The 13,848-nt window shown below is 41.1% G+C and overlaps 1 long non-coding RNA gene across 1 annotated transcript; it reads left to right on the top strand.

The window, feature by feature from the left end:
• The first annotated feature begins 1,872 nt into the window (after positions 1–1,872).
• On the top strand, positions 1,873–2,618 carry LOC115207119 (uncharacterized). Its single transcript, XR_003880920.1, has 2 exons — positions 1,873–2,157; positions 2,232–2,618. It is a non-coding gene; the product is annotated as an uncharacterized LOC115207119 (long non-coding RNA).
• The last annotated feature ends 11,230 nt before the right edge of the window (positions 2,619–13,848 follow it).

The following is a 13,848-nucleotide window of genomic DNA, read 5'->3' as shown; positions in this document are numbered from 1 at the left end:
AAAGTAATGCCTAAATTCCTTCATACATACAAGTCTCCAAATGTTGTGCTTACTGGACATTATAGCCAATAGAAAAAAGGCTGAGGGCTGAAAAGAAGGTGGGGGTCAACCACCACTCCGATGCTAAAGAGATGGCCCTCAGTCAAAACAGTGGATGACCTATTGCTAAAGGCATCTCTGGAGGAACCTCATCTGATCCAACCCCCCCCCCCCCCCCCCCCCCCCCCCCCCAGGACACGAGCCTACATAAGAGGTTAGTTATTCAAATTAATAATCTATGTACATTCATCCTTTTGCCACAGTGTTACGTCAGTGATTCCATCTTAGACACTACTTGGCACACTGATTTTCTTGTAGCGGTACAATTCTTTGTAATTGACTGCTGTTACTATTTCAGATTCTTAGTTGTCCTTCAGACATCAATCTATTTTAAGGTAACTCCGAGTTATATATTTGAAGTTGGGATGTGGTCTGCACACTGTTGTAAAAACAAAATTCAAATTAGTTGGGGCGCTTTTCTGGGTAAAGTTATTTAATTCTTATGGATGGGTGGCAGTATTGAGTAGCTTGGATGAAGAAGGTGCCCAGAGTAATCTGCCTGCTACTCAGTCCCAGAAGCTAAGATATGCATATTATTAGTAGATTTGGATAGAAAACACTGAAGTTTCTAAAACTGTTTGAATGATGTCTGAGTATAACAGAACCCATATGGCAGGCAAAAACCTGAGAAAAAAATCCAACCAGGAAGTGTGGAAATCTGAGGTTTGTAGTTTTTCAAGTGATTGCCAATCCAGCATACAGTGTCTGTGGGGTCATTTTGCACTTCCTAAGGCTTCCACTAGATGTCAACAGTCTTTAGAAGGTTGTTTCATACTTCTACTGTGAATGGAGAGAGAATACAAGCATATGGAGTCAGATGACTGAGAAAATGACATAAGCTCAATCGTGCACGCTCCCATGAGGTGTGTTCCTTTTCATTTCTGAAGACAAAGGAATCGTCCGGTTGGAATATTATGGAAGATTTATGACAAAAACATCCTAAAGATTGATTCTATACATCGTTTGCCATGTTTCTACGAACTGTAATATAACTCAGACTTTCCGTCTGAACTTACTGCGCGAGCACAGTGCATTTGGATTACTCGACTGAACGCGCGAACAAAAAGGAGGTATTTGGACATAAAGGATGGACTTTATCGAACACTTCAAACATTTATTGGGGAACTGGGATTCCTGGGAGTGCATTCCGATCATCACAGGTAAGGGAATATTTATAATGGTATTTGTGACTTCTGTTGACTCAAATGGCGGGTATCTGAATGGATTGCAATAATCTGAGTACAGCGCTCCGACATCAAAACAAAGTTTGCTTTCGCCGTAAAGCTTTTTTGAAATCTGACAGCGGTTGCATTAAGAAGTGTATCTTTAAATCTGTGCGTAACACTTGTATATTTTATCAAAGTTTATGATAAGTATTAATGTAAATTGATGTGGCTCTCTGCAAAGTCACCGGTTGTTTTGGAGGCAAAACATTACTTAACGCGCCAATGTAAACTGACATTTTTGGAGATATAAATATGAACAAAACATACATGTATTGTGTAACATGAAGTCCTATGAGTGCCATCTGATGAAGATCATCAAAGGTTAGTGATTCATTTTATCTCTTTCTGCTTTTTGTGTCTCTTCTCTTTGGCTGGAAAATGGCTGTTTTTTGACTAGGTGCTGACCTAACAGACTCGTTAGGTGGGCTTTCGCTGTAAAGCCTTTTTGAAATCGGACACTGGATGGATTAATGAGAATCTTTAAAATGGTGTATAATACTTGTATGTTTGAGGTATTTTAATTATGAGATTTTTGCTGTTTTGAATTTGGCGCTCTGAACTTTCACTGGCTGTTGTCATATCGATCCCGTTAACTTCTTATGGCTGAAATCCCGTTAACTGTCTAATTTTCATATTTTACCAGCTACTGATGGTGTAATCTGTCTGGTGGAGCCTTCTGCCATAACAGACCTCCATGCAGCTGTAAGTACTCCACAGATTTTTCATAATGGGTTAGAGTAGAACACCAACATTTGTTAATTTTCATTACAGGAGGATGATGAAGACACCTTGTCAGCTGCCACAGAGTGGGAAGCTACAGAGGGCTATTGAGGTAAAAAAAAATAACAGCTAACAGTTGATCATAGTGTTGTACCATAATAAAACGTGCACCTTTTTCTCTAACAGAGCAATGCTGGAAATTACAATGAGGAAGAGGGTCCATCTACCTCCACAGTACAACTTACCTCAGTAAGATGTTGTTCCGCATTGGCCCATGACTTACAATGAAACTAAGTAGACCTGGCACTGTGAAATTAAATGTCATTTTTTTGTGTTCCTATAGTTCCCTGTGAAACAGCTGTACTTAGAGAAACAAATAAAAAAAATGTAACTTAGAAATTGACCACATAAGGCTGCAGATACAAAAAAATTGAAATACAACAGGTGGCACATCAGTTAAAGGTGGGTGAGGTGCCCACAGGTGGATGATTTTACTTGGTTGAACAACATTAATATTAACTACTGTACTGCATATGCACTGGCAGGAAATAAAGATGCCTTCATAAAAAGAAAGGCATTGTCTTTATTTGACACTGGGGAGGTGATGGGTCCATCAGAAATGATGGTAGCATATTGTGTCTCTGACTGCTCTTCCATCTGGTGCGTCAGTGGGGTGGTCAGGCTCATTATCAGGATCGTTCACTGGTTGAGTAGGACATTGTTCTCCTCTAATTGTGGCGAATCACACATGCCACAATGTCACATGCCCTTTCTGGGGTGACCCTGAGATTACGAAGGCACTGGAACTGGGCCTTGAGCATCCCAATGGTCATCTCTACCCTTGGCTCATGTCCTGCAGTGAGGCAAATGATAATGTTGCTGCGGGCAGGGATCAGGGTAAGGGGTCAGCAAATAGGGCTGGCAGGGGTACCCTCGGTCACCGAGCAGGTAACCATCGAAATCTCCTATGATATTACGAGTGTACATTTTCAGTTGCAATAGGTGGGGGAAAAAAATATTGATTATCATAGGATATAGCTATATATAAACTCACCATGGGCAAATCTAGCGCTCAGTGTACACTCAGAACATTTGCGAGTCATGCACAGACCCAGGTCACTTTGCTTCCACATTGCTGATGATGTGGGCTGCATCACATAAAATCTTCACAGTGCAGAACAGTAATTAGCTGCAGTAGTGGTATTGTGAAGTATCTTTCATTTGGAATGCTAAAGGCTACTATTTAGGCCTACCTGCACATTAATGCCGTGGAAAGACTTATCGCATAATCTCCTTCATTTACTGAGGGAGCTGTGATAGGAATATGAGTGCCATCTATGCTGCCAATCACACATGGAAGCCCTAAAATATATAAAATTAGCTTCATACTAAATAATTGATTAGACTGATACCTGCAATTCTGTGGAATTCTTTGAGTCTTGTGACTTGGGAACACCACAAAAGTGTATAGTAAACGTTTCAGTGCAAGAGTCACATTTCTGACAGCCCGACAGACGATTGATTGCCTTGGAACATGCTCAGTGTCACCGATGTTATATAGAAAACTCCTGTTGGCAAAAAAACGAAGTGCAACACAAAGAATTTGTTCCAAACTGAGAGCACGATGTGTCATATGAACGATATGAGGGCTGAGAATATTGTTCAGATGAATGATCGATTGTGCAGCGAAACGTTCAAACGGATAATCATCGGGGAATGATAAAACATCCAAGCGGGGTCTGATCACCCTTTCCCGACTGAGATTTCTGCGGTGTATTTGTGCTTCAATATCAACTGGCTCTTCAAGAAAAAGACACGCCATGTCTGACACCTTCAGTCTGCAGGCTTCAGCTAAAGAGGAGAAACTCAGGGTTAGTTGAAGAAAACCTGCCAGCGAGCAGGTTAGCTTCACGGAGTATGTTGCCATAGTAACGGACTCAGAGTTAAACTGAACTGGCTTTGTGAAACCGAAAACCCAGAGTTTCCTTCAACTCTGAGTCAACTAACTGAGTTGACATTAAACCCGCTTTCTGAAACGGCCCAGATCAGAGCGCACAAGCCCCACGTGTGCACATTTGTTGATATTCTTTGCTGGTTAGCGAGTTATTAGCCCAGTTATAGATAAGTATAGGTCAGCAATGGGGTGTTACTGCTTCCTACAAAACGTGTAGGCTACATTTCAAGCTGTCTTTGAAAAGCCAGTCAGGTAAAACGCTCATGTCTTAATTAAAGGAGCAGTGTTGTATTTTGAAACAGGCTTGAATATGCAAATAAGCCAATAGGCAGAGGGGTAGCCTACTGTACATTGTCTAATTCTTAATAATAAATATATTTTTTGTAAAGTGGTTTCTTACATCTTACAACACAATACAATTTACAGTCACCTATTTGGCCCATGGTGTCACAGACCAAGTAAAAATCATTAATTAATATCAAGTTCTTCATAATGTAAAAACTTTTAAAAAAGCTATTTCCATGTGAAAATATTGTGATTTGCACCATTGGTTTTGTTGGTAGGCCTACATTATGCTCAAATAACCACAATAGCCTATAAGCTACTGTCTAAGACTGTGTTCACTGTAAACTTGCACCGAAAGTTGCACAATGTTCAAGTTCCCACTCACAAGACCTCAAATTTGGCTCTTGCCTATCCCATGAGCTTCTAGTGGTACATGTAACCACAGGAGCTCCCCTTTCTGCGCATTATGTAACATTATATAATAATGTACATAAAACGCAGCAGTGGCAACTCACTTTCGGGGAAAAGTTGAAGAATGTACAGCACCTCCCCTCTCCTATCTAACAATGTTCATTCATGCACTCAGCCGTCCAGAATATCCAACACTGCTCTGACTGAATTTTGAAAGGATAGGTCTGAGATGTAATTTTGGTTTACCCCATTTTACCTATAATTCAGTTTTCTGCTTGAATGTGTCTGTAATGTATCCCACATACCCCTCCCTCCCCTCAATGTGTCTTGAGCTAAAACCCCAAGTGGCCGTTTCAGCACAGTACACAATGTTCCAAATCACACTACTACAGGAACTCAGCGTTTTCCTGAAAGAGTATACTTTTTGCTTGCAAAGACTGATGTTGCAGCATCTAATAATTATTTTTGCTTCAGGATGACTTTGGTAAATATTGTTTTTGGATGTAGCCCAATTGATAGATGGAATCACTGAATCACACTTTGAGTTGCTAAAGTGCTTCATACAGAAACTAAATGAACCGTTCCCTCTACTATTGTTGCGTTTGTTGGTAAAAGATTAAGTTTGATCTAATATTCAAAAATGATTGTGAAGCAGTCACTAAGTAGACACTTTACTAAGATGACACCAGACCTTAAACTTTCTCTTGTCTTGACAAGCCTTTGGCATGTTAGGGCAATTTATGTACCAGAGGTTTGCTCACCTTTGCTTTTTTGTGTTGGGGGGTGGGGGGTAACTTTTCCCTTGCGTTATCCCACGCCTGTGACATCTAAAGCAAATATATTTGACCGCCCCCAACTATATCTCTCTTCTATTTAACTTCCTAAAAGTGCAATTACCAGATGTCACATAAGCCTCAGGGATTTGGGTCATGTTTATGAGGGCATGCAATGGAATGCTCTTTAAAACGTTTTGCAACAGAACATGAGAATGAGCATTTCCGTTTTCTTCCATTTGGTGCATAATGAACATGACCCAGGTCTGCATGCCATGTACTGTACTGTATACAGAGTCAAAATCCTGCCTCATATTTGGGATTTCTGGCTGACGTTTCACCGGTTTATCAACCGTATTTGGTCATTGTGTTCTTGGCACATGTTTGCACTATGCAAACTTCTCTTTTGGCAGGATATCACTTAGGAGTGGGCGAACTTGATTACAAATAAACCTACTCCAAATTTCCACTGTTGCAAATATCTTTTTAAATAATGACACACTACAAAATAGGCCAACTTCTTTTCTCATGATTCCATTCAATACTAACCCGCAATATATACATTTCTATGTGATTTTTTGTTGTTGTTGGTATGTGTATCTTTTGGCATCCATCTGCACCCACCAAAAATTATAGAAACTAGTAGGAGTCTCCAATATGTTTTTCAAGCAAACATGCTGAGCAAACATGTAAAGTCCCATGGTGTAGCCTCTGGGCAAATAAAAAAGAAAGTCCTTTGTCCTCCTCAGAAATGTGAAATAGAAATGATCTTCCCAATGATCTGTTTTCCCAGGTTCTATCAGAGAAATGTGGAGTGTTGGGTCTATTCCTGAGTATGTGAGGTCTATGTGCCGAATCAGTTCATAATTATTGCATAAACATTTCAATTAACTGCAGACCACACTTGTTCAGGACACAAGTGTTTTGAAAACCTTTTGATGACCCACAATCCCTCATACAGTGCATTTCTCACTCTGCCTCTCCTTCAGGTTCATTTTAACAACAATGAAAATCTACCTCTTTATCAGTGTAAATACAGATTCTCTTCTAAAGTGGAATGACAGTCTGAGGTGCAAAGGTTTACCAGTTCTGCAGGGAGGAGAAGAGAGAGCAGAGAGGGAGGAGGAAAATGGTCCCACAAACATGTTTGTTTTTTCACCCCCCTGAACATCACATCTACCCCAGTAAGGCAGTGGCACGTCATCCACACTATGGCCCCGGGGAGGCCCAGGGAGGGAGCTAGGCTGTGTCAATGTACTCAGCACAAAGGTAGGTCTGTATGCCAGGCCTGTTCCATGTATAGTAATGGCCTCTTTACACTACTATGACGACACAAACTAGGTCCGAGAGATACTTGTGTAGTGTAAAGAGACAGATCTTGATTGTGAACAGAAAAGTTGCAAATCTGATGTTGAAGAGAGATAGATCTCACTAGACATGTTTTACTAATGTACATTTAAACTATTTAAAAAGGTTAACTTCTTACACACAACTTTACCTTACATACACTACATGACCAAAAGCATGTCGACACCTGCTTGTCAAACATCTTGTTCCAAAATCATGGGCATTAATATTAAGTTGGTCCTCTCTTTGCTGCTATAATAGCCTCCACTCTTCTGGGAAGGCTTGCCACTAAATGTTGGAACATTGCTGCGGGGAATTGCTTCCATTCAGTCACAAGAACTCTAGTGAGGTCGGGCACTGATGTTGGGCGATAAGGCCTGGCTCGCAGTTGGTGTTTCAATTCATCCCAAAGGTGTACGATGGGGTTGAGGTCGGGTCTCTGTGCAGGCCAATCACGTTCTTCCACACCGATCTCAACAAACCATTTCTTGGTGGATCTCGCTTTGTTCATGGGGGCATTGTCATGCTGAAACAGGAAAGGGCCTTCCCCAAACTGTTGCCACAAAGTTGGAAGCACAGAATTGTCTAGAATGTCATTGTATGCTGTAGCATCCCTTTGTTGGAACTAAGGGGCCTAGGCCGAACCATGAAAAACAGCCCCAGACCATTATTCCTCCTCCACCAAACTTTACAGTTGGCACTATGCATTCGAGCAGGTAGCGTTCTCCTGGCATCCGCCAAACCCAGATTCGTACATCGGACTGCCAGATGGTGAAGTGTGATTCATCCCTCCAGAGTACGCATTTCCACTGCTCCAGAGTTCAACGGCAGGTAGCCTAATGGTTAGAGCATGGGTGTCAAACTCTGGCCCGCGGGGTAATTATATTTGGCCCGCGAGACAATACCAAATTACTACTAGAGCTGGCCCGCCGGTATTATACAGCGCATTCACCGCTAATACTACGAATCCCATAATGCTCTGCTGTTGTTTTCGCGCGCCAATCAGGACAGGACCCAGAAACGCCCTCTCCTCTGTGACAGTAGTCATAGCAACATAGACGCCAGCGCGCTATCCCTTCCCAAAAATGGCGAAAATGGGCACATCAGATTAGATCAGTGTGCAATAATTAACGTTTTCTTTGTGCACTTTTTCTTGCTACAAGGCATGGGCTTGAATGGTTGATTGATTTATTATCATTTTATTTGTCAAATTATTAGCCAGTGGAAAAAGTTTATTTTGGTATTTAAATCAGAAGGCTGCAAATAGAAAAGAGGCATACGATTTTTATTTAAATTTTATTTATTTAATAAATGAATGCCATTGATGTGTTTTTTCATTTGAAATTCGATTTTGCATGTCTCCACTATTAAATTATATATTGTATGGTAATAAGCGATGCTTGTTCCATATTCAATGTTAAAGCAAAACTTGTTTGGGTCCATATTAAAAGGTTCATTTGTTCAATGTTGGCCCGCAACTTTGTTCAGGTTTTACATTTTGGCCCACTGGGTATTTGAGTTTGACACCCCTGGTCTATACTTAAACCGAGACACTCCATTTTTTTTATTTAACTAGGCAAATCAGTTAAGAACACATTCTTTTTTACAATGATGGCCTACCAGAAGGTAAAAGGCCTCCTGTGGGGACAGGGGCTGGGATTGAAAAAATATATATATATATACTACCGTTCAAAAGTTTGGGGTCACTTAGAAATTTCCTTTTTTTAAAAGAAGAAGAAAAAAAAGTCAATTAAAATAACATAAAATTGATCTATTTGAAATACAGTGTTGTAAATTAATGTTAATGTTAATGTTGTAAATGACTATTGTAGCTGGAATATCTACATAGGCGCACAGAGGACCATTATCAGCAACCATCACTCCTGTGTTCCAATGGCACGTTGTGTTAGCTAATCCAAGTTTATCACAACTGAGCAAGAGGACAAGTACATTAGTGTCTAGTTTGAGAAGCAGATGTCTCACAAGTCCTCAACTGGCAGCTTCATTAAATAGTACTCGCAAAAAAATTCATGCAAATTAATTACTTAAAAATCATACAATGTGATTTTCTGGATTTTTTAGATTCCGTCTCTCACAGTTGAAGTGTACCAATGATAAAAATTACAGACCTCTACATGCTTTGTAAGTAGGAAAACCTGCAAAATCGGCAGTGTATCAAATACTTGTTCTCCCCACTGTATATAGGACAAAACACACATCACGACGAGAGAGACACCATAACACTACATAAGAGAGACCTAAGACAACAACATAGCATGGCAGCAACACATGACAACACAGCATGGTAGCAACACAACATGGTAGCAGCACAATTCATGGTACAAACATTATTGGGCACAGACAACAGCACAAAGGGCAAGAAGGTAGAGACAACAATACATCACGCTAAGCAGCCACAACTGTCAGTAAGAGTGTCCATGATTGAGTCTTTGAATGAAGAGATGGAGACAAAACAGTCCAGTTTGAGTGTTTTTTGCAGCTCGTTCCAGTCGCTAGCTGCAGTGAATTGAAAAAAGGAGCGACCCAGGGATGTGTGTGCTTTGGGGACCTTTAACAGAATGTGACTGGCAGAACAGGTGTTCTTTGTGGAGGATGAGGGCTGCAGTAGGTATCTTAGATAGGGGGAAGTGAGGCCTAAGAGGGTTTTATGAATAAGCCCGAACCAGTGGGTCTTGTGACAAATATACAGAGATGACCAGTTTACAGAGGAGTATAGAGTGCAGTGATGTGTCAAATAAGGAGCACTGGTGCCAAATCTAATGGCCGAATGGTAAAGAACATCTAGCCGCTCGAGAGCACCCTTACCTGCGATCTATAAATTAATCTAGCATGGGTAGGATGGTAATCTGAATCAGGGTTAGTTTGGCAGCTGTGGTGAAAGATGAGCGATTACGATAGAGGAAACCAAATCTAGATTTAACTTTAACCTGCAGCTTTGATATGTGCTGAGAGAAGGACAGTGTACCGTCCAGCCATACTCCCAAGTACTTTAGTTTGATATGCTACGTTTCTTATGGTATGTATTCATTTTTGGATGTCCATCACCCATTTTGTATGTTATGTTACGAATTACAATTCGTATTATATATTACGAATATTATACATTTACAATGTTACGAATTCTAGCAAGGTGTCTAACGTTAGCTAGCTGGCTAAGGTTAGAGTTAAGGGAAGGGTTTGCTAAAAGTGTTAAGATTAGGGGAAGGGTTAGTTAACATGCTAAGTAGTTGCAAAGTATCTAAAAAGTAGTAATAAGTTGAAAAGTTACTAAGTAGCTAAAATGCTAAAGTTCCGTGATGAGATTCGAACTTTTAGGTTGCTAGACATTAGTATTATACGCCTACCCATCCACCCCGACCATCCACCCTAGTTTCATTTTTGCCTAAAGTAATTATCTTTCTTATGTAACCAAACAACATATCCTACTAAAGTGAGTATCCCAGATTTATTTTCATTATGTTACGTCTAGTCTATGAGACCAGGCTGTGTAGGCACAGGACAATGTCCTGTGGACAACTTCGCCACCATGGCCTATTTATTGCCTTACCTCCCTTATCCTACCTCATTTGCACATTCTGTATATAGACTTTTTGTACTGTATTATTGATTGTATGTTTGTTTATTCCATGTGTAACTCTGCGTTGTTGGATGTGTCGAACTGCTTTGCTTTATCTTGGCCAGGTCGCAGTTGCAAATTAGAACTTGTTCTCAACTAGCCTACCTGGTTAAATAAAGGTGAAATAAAAATAAATAAATAAAAATGTCATTGAGTCCAGTGTACTCAATCCCAGACTTCAGGCTGGACTGGTATTAAAGAACTACAACATTTGAGCAACTGTAGCCATACAACCATATCCAGTTCTGGGTTGTTGTTGTACTGGATTTCAAAGTTAATGTTGTCCCACTTCCTTTGGATAGTGCCCCACAAATGATTTCTGAATGCCCAAAACTGACTATCAACAGACAGCCTATCTTGCAGATTTACTGTATGTGGTGATAACCGATGGCTTATGCTCAGTGGCGGTTCTAGCTTGTACTAACTGTAATTTTTATTCAGACATTTGGAACACAAATAAATAATCCTAACATTTAAAACTATATACATTTAAAAATATAAACAAAAATAAGACTAATAAATATCAAAAAGAAGTAACAAAGACAAATAGAAACAAATTTGTGTTGATTTGGCACTTGAGCATCAATACATTACCCATCCCCCAACATTGTCAACCAAGAGTGAAGACTAAACCAATATACCTTGGTGGTGTGCAGACTGGTTTTATATTGTTCTTAACGATTTCACACAAACCAGAAAAGTGAAGTGAAGACACTTGCCAGTTGGTCAGCGCATACAAGCAGTACCCGTCCTGGTAATCCGTCGGTAATCCTTGTGAATGTTGACCTGTTTACATGCCCCCAGATGATTGTGTTTGTTTGTTTGCTTATTTACCTTGTTTGTTACTAATTTTGTATATAATGTTGCCACTACCGTCTCTTATGACCGAAAATAACTTCTAGACATCAGGACTGCGATTACTCAACATGGACTTGCAAAATCTTCTTTTTCCTTTCATGACTCTGACGAGCCCGATGTGAATCATACGCTGCTCCATCGGGAACAGGCCCAATCCCCGTGATCTGCTTGAAGAGGAGGCGAAGAAAGAGGGGCCAAAGGTCCGGCTGCCTTCTGAGAATTCGTAGGTGATCGAATAAACCCCCACTTCCCTCCCGTCTGCTAGCAAATGTGAAATCTTTGGACAATAAAAGTGAAAGATTAAACTACCAACGGGACATTAAAAACTGTAACATCTTATGCTTCATGGAGTCGTGGCTGAACGATGACAACATCAACATACAGCTGGCTGGTTATACGATGTACCGGAGGATAGAACAGCGGCGTCCGGTAAGACAAGGGGTGGCTGCCTATGTATTTTTGTAAACAACAGCTGGTGCACGATATCTAAGGAAGTCTCGCGCTATTGCTCGCCTGAGGTAGAGTTTCTCATGATAAGCTGTCAACCACACTACCTACCGAGAGAGTTTATCTATATTTCTTGTAGCTGTTTACATACCACCACAGTCAGAGGCTGGCACTAAGACAGCAATGAATGAGCTGTATTCCGCCATAAGCAAACAAGAAACCGCTCACCCAGAGGCGGCGCTCCTAGTAACCGGGGACTTTAATGCATGGAAACTTAAATCCGTTTTACCAAATTTCTATCAGCATGTTAAATGTGCAACCAAAGGAAAAAGAACTCTGGACCACCTTTACTCCACACACAGAGACGCATACAAAGCTCTCCCTCTCCTTCCATTTGGCAAATCTGACCATCATTCTATCCTCCTGATTCCTGCTTAAAAGCAAAAATTAAAGCAAGAAGCACCAGTGACTAGATCAATAAAAAAGTGGTCAGATGAAGCAGATGCAAAGCTACAGGACTGTTTTGCTAGCACAGACTGGAATATGTTCCGGGATTCCTCCGATGGCATTGAGGAGTACACCACATCAGTCATTGGCTTCATCAATAAGTGCATCGATGACATTGTAAAACAGTGACCGTACGTACATACCCCAACCAGAAGCCATGGATTACAGGCAGCATCCGCACTGAGCTAAAGGCTACAGCTGCCGCTTTCAAGGAGCTGGACTCTAACCCGGAAGCTTATAAGAAATCCCACTACGAACCATCAAACAGGCAAAGCATCAATACAGGACTAAGATCGAATCATACTACACTGCTCGTCAGATGCTCGTCAGATGTGGCAGGGCTTACAAACCATTAGAGACTACAAGGGGAAGCACAGCCGAGAGCTGCCCAGTGACACGAGCCTACCGGACAAGCTAAACTACTTCTATGCTCGCTTCGAGGCAAATACCACTGAAACATGCGTGACAGCACCAGCTGTTCCGGAATACTGTGTGATCACACTCATCGCAGCTGATGTGTGTAAGACATGATATCATTGATGTGACGTGCAAATGAGCGGTAGAAAACAGATCATGCAATTGTCACCATTCCAAAATGTTTTGTGCGGGCGCCCCGTGCCGCCCCCGGCAAGATGCCGCCCTGGGCTGCTGCCCATGTCGCCTGTACCTAAATCCGCCACTGCTTATGCTCCTTATGGTGCAATGGGACAACATTGGTAAAGTAAATGCTAACTGCAAGTCTGTTGACATCCAGGAATTTATGTCACAGACATCTTAGAGATATCTTACCACTCCAAAAAGTAGTTGTGTTTGATTAGTAGGCCTACAGTCATCTCTCTCGCCTGACTTAGGTAGAATTAGACATTGAGTATGGCTTGCTTGATTAGCTGACTCTGAATCTGTGGATATAGTATTTTGTCTGTAGATAGTCTATTCAAGTAAAGTGTTGCCATGTTTTTTTTCTTAATACAAATCTACTTTCTTTCCAGCAAGAAAGGTCCAATGCCAGTACTCCTTGTTGTGTTTGGAAACCGATGATAATGATTAACTGGTGCCAAGAGTTTCCCGGTTCTACATGGCCTGCTTGCCTAACTGTGTTTGCCTTACAATTGGGAGCAAACACATGTCAAGGATGTGTGCTGTGCTTTGAAGGTGTGTGTCTGCAGTTGGGTGTAGGTGAGGTGTGTGTGTGTTGCAATGTGTATATTGTTACAGGTGTTTTTGCATGTGGGCTATGTGGATATGCATAGTACTTGGGTATTCAGGTTCACTTAAATAGGAGGGAACAGAGTGAAGTGTGTGTGTGTGGGAGAGAGAGAGAGATAAATAGATACTGATGGAACAGTCCAACAGAAATAGATACGGAGACCTAGATTTGAGACTACAAATCCCAAAAGTCGGGCTTTATTGAACAGTCACGCCTCCTTTGTCTCGTGCAGCCTAAAACAGTCTTCGCTACTTACCACAGCCACAAAGTCATAAACCCCGCCTATTTCTATCCTTTATCTTTTTTAAATCTGAGATTAAACCTAACCCTAACCTCAACCCTAAACGTATGCCTAACTCTAACCTTAAATTAAGACC

The sequence above is a fragment of the Salmo trutta genome, chromosome 14, assembly GCF_901001165.1.
Source record: "Salmo trutta chromosome 14, fSalTru1.1, whole genome shotgun sequence".
NCBI lineage: Eukaryota > Metazoa > Chordata > Actinopteri > Salmoniformes > Salmonidae > Salmo > Salmo trutta.
This window is presented reverse-complemented; position numbering and strand designations above follow the sequence as displayed.